Source organism: Pangasianodon hypophthalmus, chromosome 23 (genome assembly GCF_027358585.1).
Source record: "Pangasianodon hypophthalmus isolate fPanHyp1 chromosome 23, fPanHyp1.pri, whole genome shotgun sequence".
Classification (NCBI taxonomy): domain Eukaryota; kingdom Metazoa; phylum Chordata; class Actinopteri; order Siluriformes; family Pangasiidae; genus Pangasianodon; species Pangasianodon hypophthalmus.
This window is the reverse complement of record NC_069732.1, coordinates 10,561,563-10,571,477: the sequence shown is the minus strand read 5'-3', so window position 1 is coordinate 10,571,477 and position 9,915 is coordinate 10,561,563.

Below are 9,915 nucleotides of genomic sequence, written 5' to 3'. Positions count from 1 at the left end.
ATAACTCGTATGCTGTATATTATCTTTCCATGCTTGTTTTTTATTTAATGAATTCCTTAGTGAATTCTTTGGGGTTTTTTCTCACATGATTCTGGATTGAGTTAAGAGAGCAGAACAGGCTAAAAAAGACCAGTCTGCACTTTTATATCTGACATGTTAATGTTTTCCTTGTTCCCAAAAATGTTGGTCTTTCGCACAGTTTTCATACTTCTGCATGTCTTGCAGAGAATTGGAGAGGGAACAGTTTTAAAGGAGGGGAAGGAGAACATGCAAAAATGCTGAAACCTTACAATTGATGGTGTTTGATTTCTTCTGTAATTAGCATTCCTTTGGCTATTTTGATTTCTATTCTGAGCCTCAATCGCATATCCATACCTCCTTCCAAATTTGGATGACTGGCTTAGAGCTTCTACAAACTGCCGATGAGCTGAATTCTGAATGCTGCTTCATTTATTTTACAGCACATTAATTTAGAAGATACATTACCATTTTCAAACTGACCCCATGTACCAATGCAAATATGCTTGAATCCTTAAACAAATTGCACAGACACAACCGTTGTACATTTATTTGTAATGATTTTAGTTTAAAAAAAAAAAAAAGACCCCTGAACTGTATCCGTAATTGCTACCTCATGAATGCTGATAGCTACAGATTAAAATTGTGTTCATAAAAAGTACAATAGCCTCAAGGTCCTTAAGGAACAAATTAAATTATATTAAACACTGAGATGATGATAATAATGTCCATTGTGTACTAAGGATCAAACACACTAGCAGTCTGAGAAATTTGAATGTAAGGGCAAATAATGTTGTGGAATAACTGTGAAACAAGTTACTTCCTATTACACTTACTGTTATCATTAACATTATAGCAGATATAACAGTGCTGACACTGGAGAGTCCTTCGTTTATGTGGAGTTCCTGTGTAAATTATTACTATAGAAACAAAAATGTATTAGAACAAGCTTGTTAATATAAACCTTATAGTCAGAAATACTGTCAGAGCTGCTGTTATATAAAATTAATCAACATTTTCTGACCAATCAGAATTGAGCATTTAAAAAGCACTGTGGTATAGCCTTTGTTTAATTATCATCAAAAGTATGGTATATTATTCAGTATCTACTATGAATTATGGGTTAACTCTGTACTGGGAACGTATTCTATAGGTTAAAGGATTTTTCGTTTTTCTTTCCATGTCCAAATACCAGTGCTATTCCCTCTGATTCCAGGGGTTTGTAGATAAATATTTAGTGTGTGCCTAGCCCAAACTTATGCCCTGTCAAACACTGGCACTGTCATACTCACAAGTGTACAACAAAATTCTCAGTGCTGAATTCACACCTACTCAAAACCACCTGGACATCAGTGTTCACTTTACAAGTTAATTCAACACTAAGGAATTTGTTGTCTATATGTTGAAGTCCACAGCTTGGCAAATGTTTTGTTATGAGAAGTTGATGGAAAGGGCAGGAAGCAGAAGAAACTAGAACCTGGAACATGGAATTATGATGAAAATGGGTATGGGTATATAGTGATGAGTGTATATGTAAAGGGGAAATAAATCTTCAGGTTTTTTCTGATCAGGTAGTAGTCTAGATCAGTAGTCCAGAGACATTCGTTTTTAGTTTTTAGTCACTCCTGAGGAAAGTATGTTGGAAGAAATTAAAGCATAAATTACACTGGAGTGGGAATTTTCAGATTTCCTACGGTTTCCTAAAGTTGTTGTTCAATAAGATTATAAATCACAAATTATTCAGCAGTGTAAATTACTGTGGATTATCACTCTACTATGATCTATGTGCAAGAAGTGGAAAGTATGGAACATTAATTTTTAGTCTAGATTTTATAGTGATCCTATCAGCTCCCTTATGCTTGTAGCATTCCAAGCAATGTTTATTAGTGAGAGATCTGTACTACATCATACTCTTTAACCTTTCTTTAATATTACAAGAAAGTCTGCAATAAAAATAAAAAAATAAATAAATTTTCTTTCCATTGTAAATCATTGTAAAATGATTGTGGCCTATACAGCAAGTTTACTTCCCCTGTATTTTTTATGTTTAATGTGTCTTACAAAATATGTAACATTATGCTTTCAGTATGTTCCTCTCTTTTTTATTATGTCTTCTCCCTTTATGAAGAGGTTGGGGGTACTGGGTGCAGGGGCCATGTCTAGACTCTTGTAAAGGCGTAAAAGTCAAATAGTGTAAATCACTGTGAGTTACACTATGTTAAACAGGCTGTAATTCAAGTGAAATAGTTGTCATTGTTGGGGGCTCTGAACTGTGAAGTGAAATAATGTAGTTGAGAACCAGACTAACACATTTCCTTCTGCAAACATTCTTTCCAAAGCTGTCTCCTTCTCCTGTTGCTGATACATATAGTGCCCCAACTACATCATCACCTGTAGTGTTTGGGTGCATTGGCTTCATATTTTTAAGCCAATACACCCAAACACTACAGGTTTCACAGAGCTCTTGTCCTACATCAGCTCTAGCTGACAGACTCTTCATCTATAGATTCAGTACTGCTTCATCTATGATTGACAAAGCTATATCAGTCATCATTTATTCATCCATCAGTAAGTGCTTTATTGTGGGCAGGGTCACTGTGGATCCAGAGCCTATTCCAGGAAAACTGGTCAGAATTCACCTACCAGCATGCTTTGGGAGGAGGGAGTGACCTGGAGAACCCAGGGGAAACTCACATGTGCATGCCCATGCAAAAGTCTGTTTTTCTCCAACAGATTTATCTTTTCTTATGTAAGTGGTTCAGCTTGACTAGTGTTTTTTTAAACACATTTACTGATTGCACAGATGCAAAATTATAATTAAGTTTTAATTGCGATGTGAATTTAATTATACCAAATACACACTACAGCATTAACAGGATAATTTGTCATACTTAGTGCAATTTCACAAATTTTGCATGAGATGAATAAGCAGCTTCGGTTTGCGCCAAGAACAGAATCAATCAATCAAAAGAGCACATTTTGCATTTCTTGTCTGCAAGCTGCTATGTTATTCATTTTTTCCCCATTTTTTTTTATGATCAGAACCACAAAAGTGTTTTGATGGTTCTTTGGCAGCAGTTATCCTTTAGCAGTTTTATCACATGCTCAGCCATCCTTGTAAGACATTCCTCATCCTCATATGTTCCATCTTCAACAGACTGTACATTTCACACCTTCATTTCAGCATTGTTTACAAGGAATAGCATCACACCACAAAAATCTTCTAGCATGAAACGATTGGGGTGTCAAATTCCAATCATATTGTGTTTTGATCAGTATCTTTTGGTTGTGATTTCTACCTGATTAGATTTTTAGGAGCAAACACTGTTTATGATAATATTCCTGACAAACCCTGACTAGGGGTGGAAAAAAATACTGAGATATTATACTTACATGAAAGTATAGACAATGTGTCAAAGTTTTCAGCCAAAAATGTACTCAAAAGAAAAAGTAAAAAGTAATTGTTTAACTGATGCAGTTTTAAATAATAACATATTTTCCTGTGAAAAGTAACTTTCATTGCTTGACTAAAACTGTTAGTAGATGATTTTCATTTTAAAGCAACTAGGCTGTTTTGCTTAACAAACATCATGCAATCTCTGTAAGTCTGCTGGTCATGTGCATGACTAATGCCATGTAGTTTGATAATGAATTAAATAACCAATATTTCATGCCTTCTAGGGAGTAGATGAAGACACCTCATTTTATACAAGCTTTTGCTTCCTCTAGCATATTGAAAAATTTTACTGAGGGAGGGCCAGGGGTGCTCATCCTCAAATTCCACACTGCAGTCCAGTGTTTTATCAATATTCACACATATACAAATAGCTCTAGTGCTATCTACGTTGTGTAGCATGAGAAGATCACCACAGATGATGAATTGGCCCAATTCTTGATAGTTCCTTTCTACATTTATTAACCTGATTGGATGCTAAGCTTTTTTTTCTTTGCTTAAGCAAGCACAGATAATGGTACATATACAGTCCATAACATACAGTATATTATCTAGGCTCTGACTGAAGCTTGTCTCATGCCCCAAGAACAACTATGGTTAATTGTGGCGTTTATGTGCACAATAAGGCAGAGTTTAGCATTTTATTTGCTTTAACACATTTATGTCATTGATTGATACACAAAGAAGAATAAAAACTATGCACCATTATAACCCCCTAGCAAATGGAACTGTTCATCTTTTCCCTAATGTATCATTATTTCAGCTACAATTACAATTACTACTAATGCAAAGACATCCTTAAGAAATTAATTTTCTTATATTAGCAATGGCCCCCCATTTTGTCATCAAAAACATTTTACTCAATTATGCAGCTCCATAATTATACAGTAATTATAATATTATAATAAGTAACGTGTATACATACATTCACACACACCCATATATATATATATATATATATATATATATATATATATATATATATATATATATATATATATATATATATATATATGGGTGTGTGTGTGGTCTACTAAGAATAATTCATATGATCTCAGTTAAATTCAGTCATTTTCAATTGTTTAAAAGATCAGAAGAATATTTCTGAATCCCACTACCACCATCTCTAAAAAATAAATGCACTGGAAATATCATTCAGTGCTTTCTTTGGGAGATCAGTGTGAGGTATTATTTCCACATTTTGGAAATCTCAGTTGTGTGACAACTACAATCTTCACAGGAATTCTAGAGAGATCAGAGAGAATGATTTATTGGGGTATATTTTGTACTTCATCAGTGGAAGGAAGAAGATATCCACTTTGATGAAGTGTTCAGGAACCAGGAGCTTAGTAAAGCCATGTTTCAATATATGTACTTTCAGAAAGTGAAGATATGCTGAACAACATGTTGTGGGAAATGTCAAACTCTAGGAAGCTTGCACTTTACCAGTAAAAGACCAGCATGATCCATGCTTTAATGCATACAAAGCTCACCTCTATATAATTTTGAATTACAGGCCATCATTTATTGTTGAGGGTCTCAGCATACTAATAACATGGAGATATAAAGTTGACTAATGTTTTAAATATGCATGATGTATGTTTTGTATGTTTGTACTTATAATAACATAAAAGAAAATCTCAGACAAGAAAATGTACATCTGACACAGATCCATTTTAAGAAATAGATTACATACTTAAAGAACTAGAGGTGAAATTGTGAAACTTTTCATTGTCTCAAATGATTTCAGACTGTTCAGTTAAATGATTCATTCAGATGCATTGACCATTTTGCCTAAATGTGTAGCCTGATCATCTAAAACAGATAAACAGCTTGAGCATTGTTTAAAAAAAAAAAAAGCTACTAGTCACTTTGCCACTTTGTGTTTAGCAAAATAATTCATTTCTCAGCCACTCCAGCATAGAGTATTCTTCCATGTGCTGAAACACTAGAAATCTCCAGCTCTGACTAAATGAGTCCAACTGATCTGCTAAACAAAAAATTTGCATTTGCCATATCTGGTAAAAGATCTGCTGATTCAAACACTGAGAGGAAGAAGAGTGAATCTTGGTCAGGATTCACTGGCTTAAGAGGCACAGATCAGGTTTGGCATACATGCAATTAAAAATATGACGCACAACTCACGGCTGTTTAAAGTAAAACAATGACATACATAATACATATTAAAAAAATAATGACTGAGAAGATTCACTTATTGACTCTTTCGAATCTAACTACACATTTTCCCCTCTTTGTTCCCTGATGTCATTCTGTCTTTTCATACTTTTCCCTACTTGTACATCATGAATTTAGGGATGCTTCCAATCAACTGCATTTAAACTATTCTCAAAAATAGTTACACAAGTCTAAGTAAGTGAGACATTTTTTTGTCTTTTGTCTTTGTTGTCCCTGCCTTAGGTAAATTATTCTTGGCTTGTGGATATGTGGAACACACACAAAGCGAAACAGGAGGTGATACCCCATTTAGGGGCCTGCCGGTGTTTTGAAACAATGTGATAGCAAGCACTGGGGAGAGGAAATACCGATGCAAAAGGGTAGCCAGTTCAAAGAGAAGAGGTCCATCTGTCTAAATAGCACTTCGTTAGGAAGACTAATTAATTACCCATTCAGCAAGAATTTGGCATGTCCCACCTGAACAACTTGAACTTCCTGGAGAGTGAAAGCCGCATGGCCTAGCTATAGCCTCTGACTTCAGTGCTCATAAATCTCTTACAGTGCTACCTCCTTACCACAATGGCTAGTCACGTCCCTCCAAGACAAAAAAATCTGCTTGCAATTTGTTGTTTTATCAACATACTGTCAGGCAAGAACGTTTTTCACCTTTTTATCCCCTGCCTCTAAAGTTTGACAAAGAAAGGTCCATTATTTTTCTCCTTTCAGGAATGTATGCAATGCTTCTCAAGAACCCTATCTTGTTAACTTGGTTGTAGGATGAAAGGTCCATTCTCCATGTAGATCTTAAATGTGATTAGATGGCCTTAACATGGTCACATGGACAGGGGCTAAGATAGATTTTGTGCCTGGATGCTTATGTTATTTGGATGTCATGTGCACTTTCAAAAAAGATAAGTGTCCTTATCTAGTGAGAGTTCACTGTGGGTGCATCTTAATAAATATTTAGCACACTCAAGGAAGGCTAAAGAGCACAATCTTTCTTTTTCTATTTGTAAGAAAGACTTGGTAGTGATAAAGATATTTTGCTGTTTTGTAATAATTTCCCCTTAATTTTAAATGATGCATTTTGGATGGGATTAGATGTTTCACATATATTCTTCTCCACAGAAGCAGTTTGCTTACACAGCTGAGGAAGGACTTTTGTCAAAAATGTCCTGTTTTTCTAGAAGCTTTGTGTACTGCACTTAATTTTTACTACATCCAATCCCCCCACCCCCAGTTTTCTCCCCAATGTGGTCATTTGCCAATTCCCACCCACTAGCTAAATCTCCCCAATCACACACCAGCTGCCAACTAGGGAGGGTGAGGACTACCACATGCTTCCACAGGTTAAGCCAACCTCCACACGTTTTTGAGCTGCTGATTCATGTCAGAGGGCAGCGTGATGCACTCGGAGGAAAATGCTATCTACCCTCTTCCACATACATGAGCTCATAGACCCACATGATTGGCTAGTGTACACTGTGATTGACACAGAAGAGAGTAATGGCATCCCTCCACCCAGAGAGTGAAAATGTACATTTTTTCTGATATGATGATTACTGTTTACTGTATCTAAATATACTTATTATGGATTTTTCTAGTATCTAACTTCTTAAGTTATGGATGTTTCTAGTATTTATATGTACTTTGTTGTACACAAAAAGATTTTTCATTAAATACACTATCTGTAAATATAATCAAATAAAATCAAGCAAAACTATTACACAAATGAACTTCTCTAGTGGCTGTAATTTTTGGATATTTTTTTTAAATAAATAATGAGCAAAATTATATATGTGACGATTTTTCAGTATGGTACAGTTCATAATAAATAGTCTTCTTGTATTCAGTGGAGGAGAAGAGTGGAAATTGGTTTGGAACTACTGCAATTATAGAAAACCAAAAATCCCAAAGACCTGGCAGACTAACTGGTATAATGGAGGATAAGAATTCTGTCTATGAAAGAAAGTTCAGAGTCTTCTCTCTAGCAACCACACCTGCTATTACTTTTGTAAAATAAGATCATGGGAAACTAGTGGGCAGTTTGCTTATTTCATGAATTAGTAATTGTTAGAATCATCATTACGCTCCCCCTAATCAAGACTTATGATGAATTTAAATGAGGTTTCTTGCAGAGAAAGCTGACTGGTTTTTATTTGTGCTGAGATAGGACGTGGTCAGTGCCGCTGGAGGGGGTTCAAATTGAGCCTGGCATGCTGGAATGGGGAGGATTCATAAAGTACTAAAAGATGGGCCAAACCAAGTTGGAAACAAACTGTGAATGGACATATCAATATAGTCATTGTTGCAGAAGGTGAAGTACCAATGGGTAGTATGTATATATTCACAGAGCTTCATGAAAGTTAGCTTTTTATCTAAGATGGGAAGCTCTTAGCAAAGAGTTGGCATTAGGCTTCGCCAGATTTTCTTTTACCAGCATTAGTATTATTTACCCTTCACTGTAGAGTAAAATATACTATATGTCATAGGCTAATGCTTTCCAGCCTTCCATCAACCAGACTGTGCCTCTACATCCAGTGTGCAGCTATATTCTTTGGCTTACAGTGTAACAGCATTACTGAAGAAGCAAACCTCTCTGCTCTGGGAAAAAAGAGTGGGGAAAAAAATGGGGGAAAAAATAAGACTGGAAAATGATTCTCTAATGAGGTTCACTTAAATACATTTTGCCCCTAATGAGATCAGCTGGGTATAAATGAGGGTAATTAAATCAATAATCACATCAAATATACAGTAGGTGATGTGGTGTTAAACTATGGAAGTGATATCTCAGGTCTACCATCAAATGGATTTGTTTAGTCAGAAAAAAAGTTAATATCAATCCAAAATTCAACAAGTTTGTTTTCTAATAGATGACTTTTGATTCAGCTTATTGCTTCTTTTAACATAGTTATTTAACGTATGAGCAGATGTGGACTGTTGATGTGTGTACATCTACAGAGCATTTACAGGCCCACTCTTGTCTGCCAAAATACACAACACAAAAAATACAAGACAGACTTTTCTATCAGCCTGTCCTTTAGGTTCATGCACACAGAAAGAGTAAATCCCATTCTGTCTTTGTGAACTGGAAACCAAAATCATTTGTTCCTTTATTGAAAAAGGAGATGCCTTAGAGGACTCCCTTTCCCTTTGTACAGAAGTCAAAAACACAAGAAGAAAGGAAGACGTAAAACGGGTGAAAATGAGACAGGATGTGATGAGACCTCCCATTTATGATTTTGTATTAAATTTGTGCCAGATATTTTCTTCATGGAAGGAATTTTGTTCTAACTAGTTCCATGTGAACGGTTTGGAGGAGAATGCCGGCCAGTGATTGGGCTATGGCTCAGACCGTCTGAGAAAGGAATATGTTGTGGATTGAGGAAAGGAAAAACACTAAGGCTTTCTTGTCTTTTCAGTGTTAAGATGCTGATGATTTTAAATGTTAGAGAGACAAGAACATACTGTGAGGACCAATAAATTGCTTGGGACATTTCAGTCTTACTTTTGTATGGCAAGATTCTCTCCAATTTATTAAGCATAGACATAATTCAACTTGAACGTGATTCAAGTTGATATACAACATAGGGCCTGTTAGCTGAACATTATGGCTTAGAGTTGCATATGGGATGTATTATTATATTTAAAAATACAACACAAAAGGGATTTAAAAAAAAATACATTAGTATATAATTTTCATTTCTGCATAGTATATTTGACCAAGAAGAACATTCTTTTGATTTCCCCAAATACCATGTCATATGTGAAACCTGAAGAACAACCAATAATAATTTTAAAAATATAAATTAAAATGCATTTGGCAAGACATTTGGCTTCTAAAACAGGACATGCCATTAGTTTTGCTTATCAGTGTTATTATGATTGTAACAGTTTTTACTTTTTGTTTAGTTTCTCAAAAACCATACAACCTAGACCAACCAAAATTTAATACATAAATATTACATTTGTCTGCTACAAACTGATTAAATGTACACCACTTTAGAGTTAGCCAAATAGATTAACATAATCATGTACATTACAATTTACCCCAAATGCAGGAATTCTGTCACACCAGAGCATGCATGGCAACAGTAAGGATACTTACTTTTTTTTTTTTTTTTTTGCAATGTGTTTATTTTTCTGTTCATTAATTTTCTGTATATTACATCTGTCAAACAAACAAAGATGTGTACTGCTAGGAGAAAAGTTTAAAAGTAGTAGAAAAATTATTATGCCACTTTAAAGAGATTTTCCACTCTTCTAGA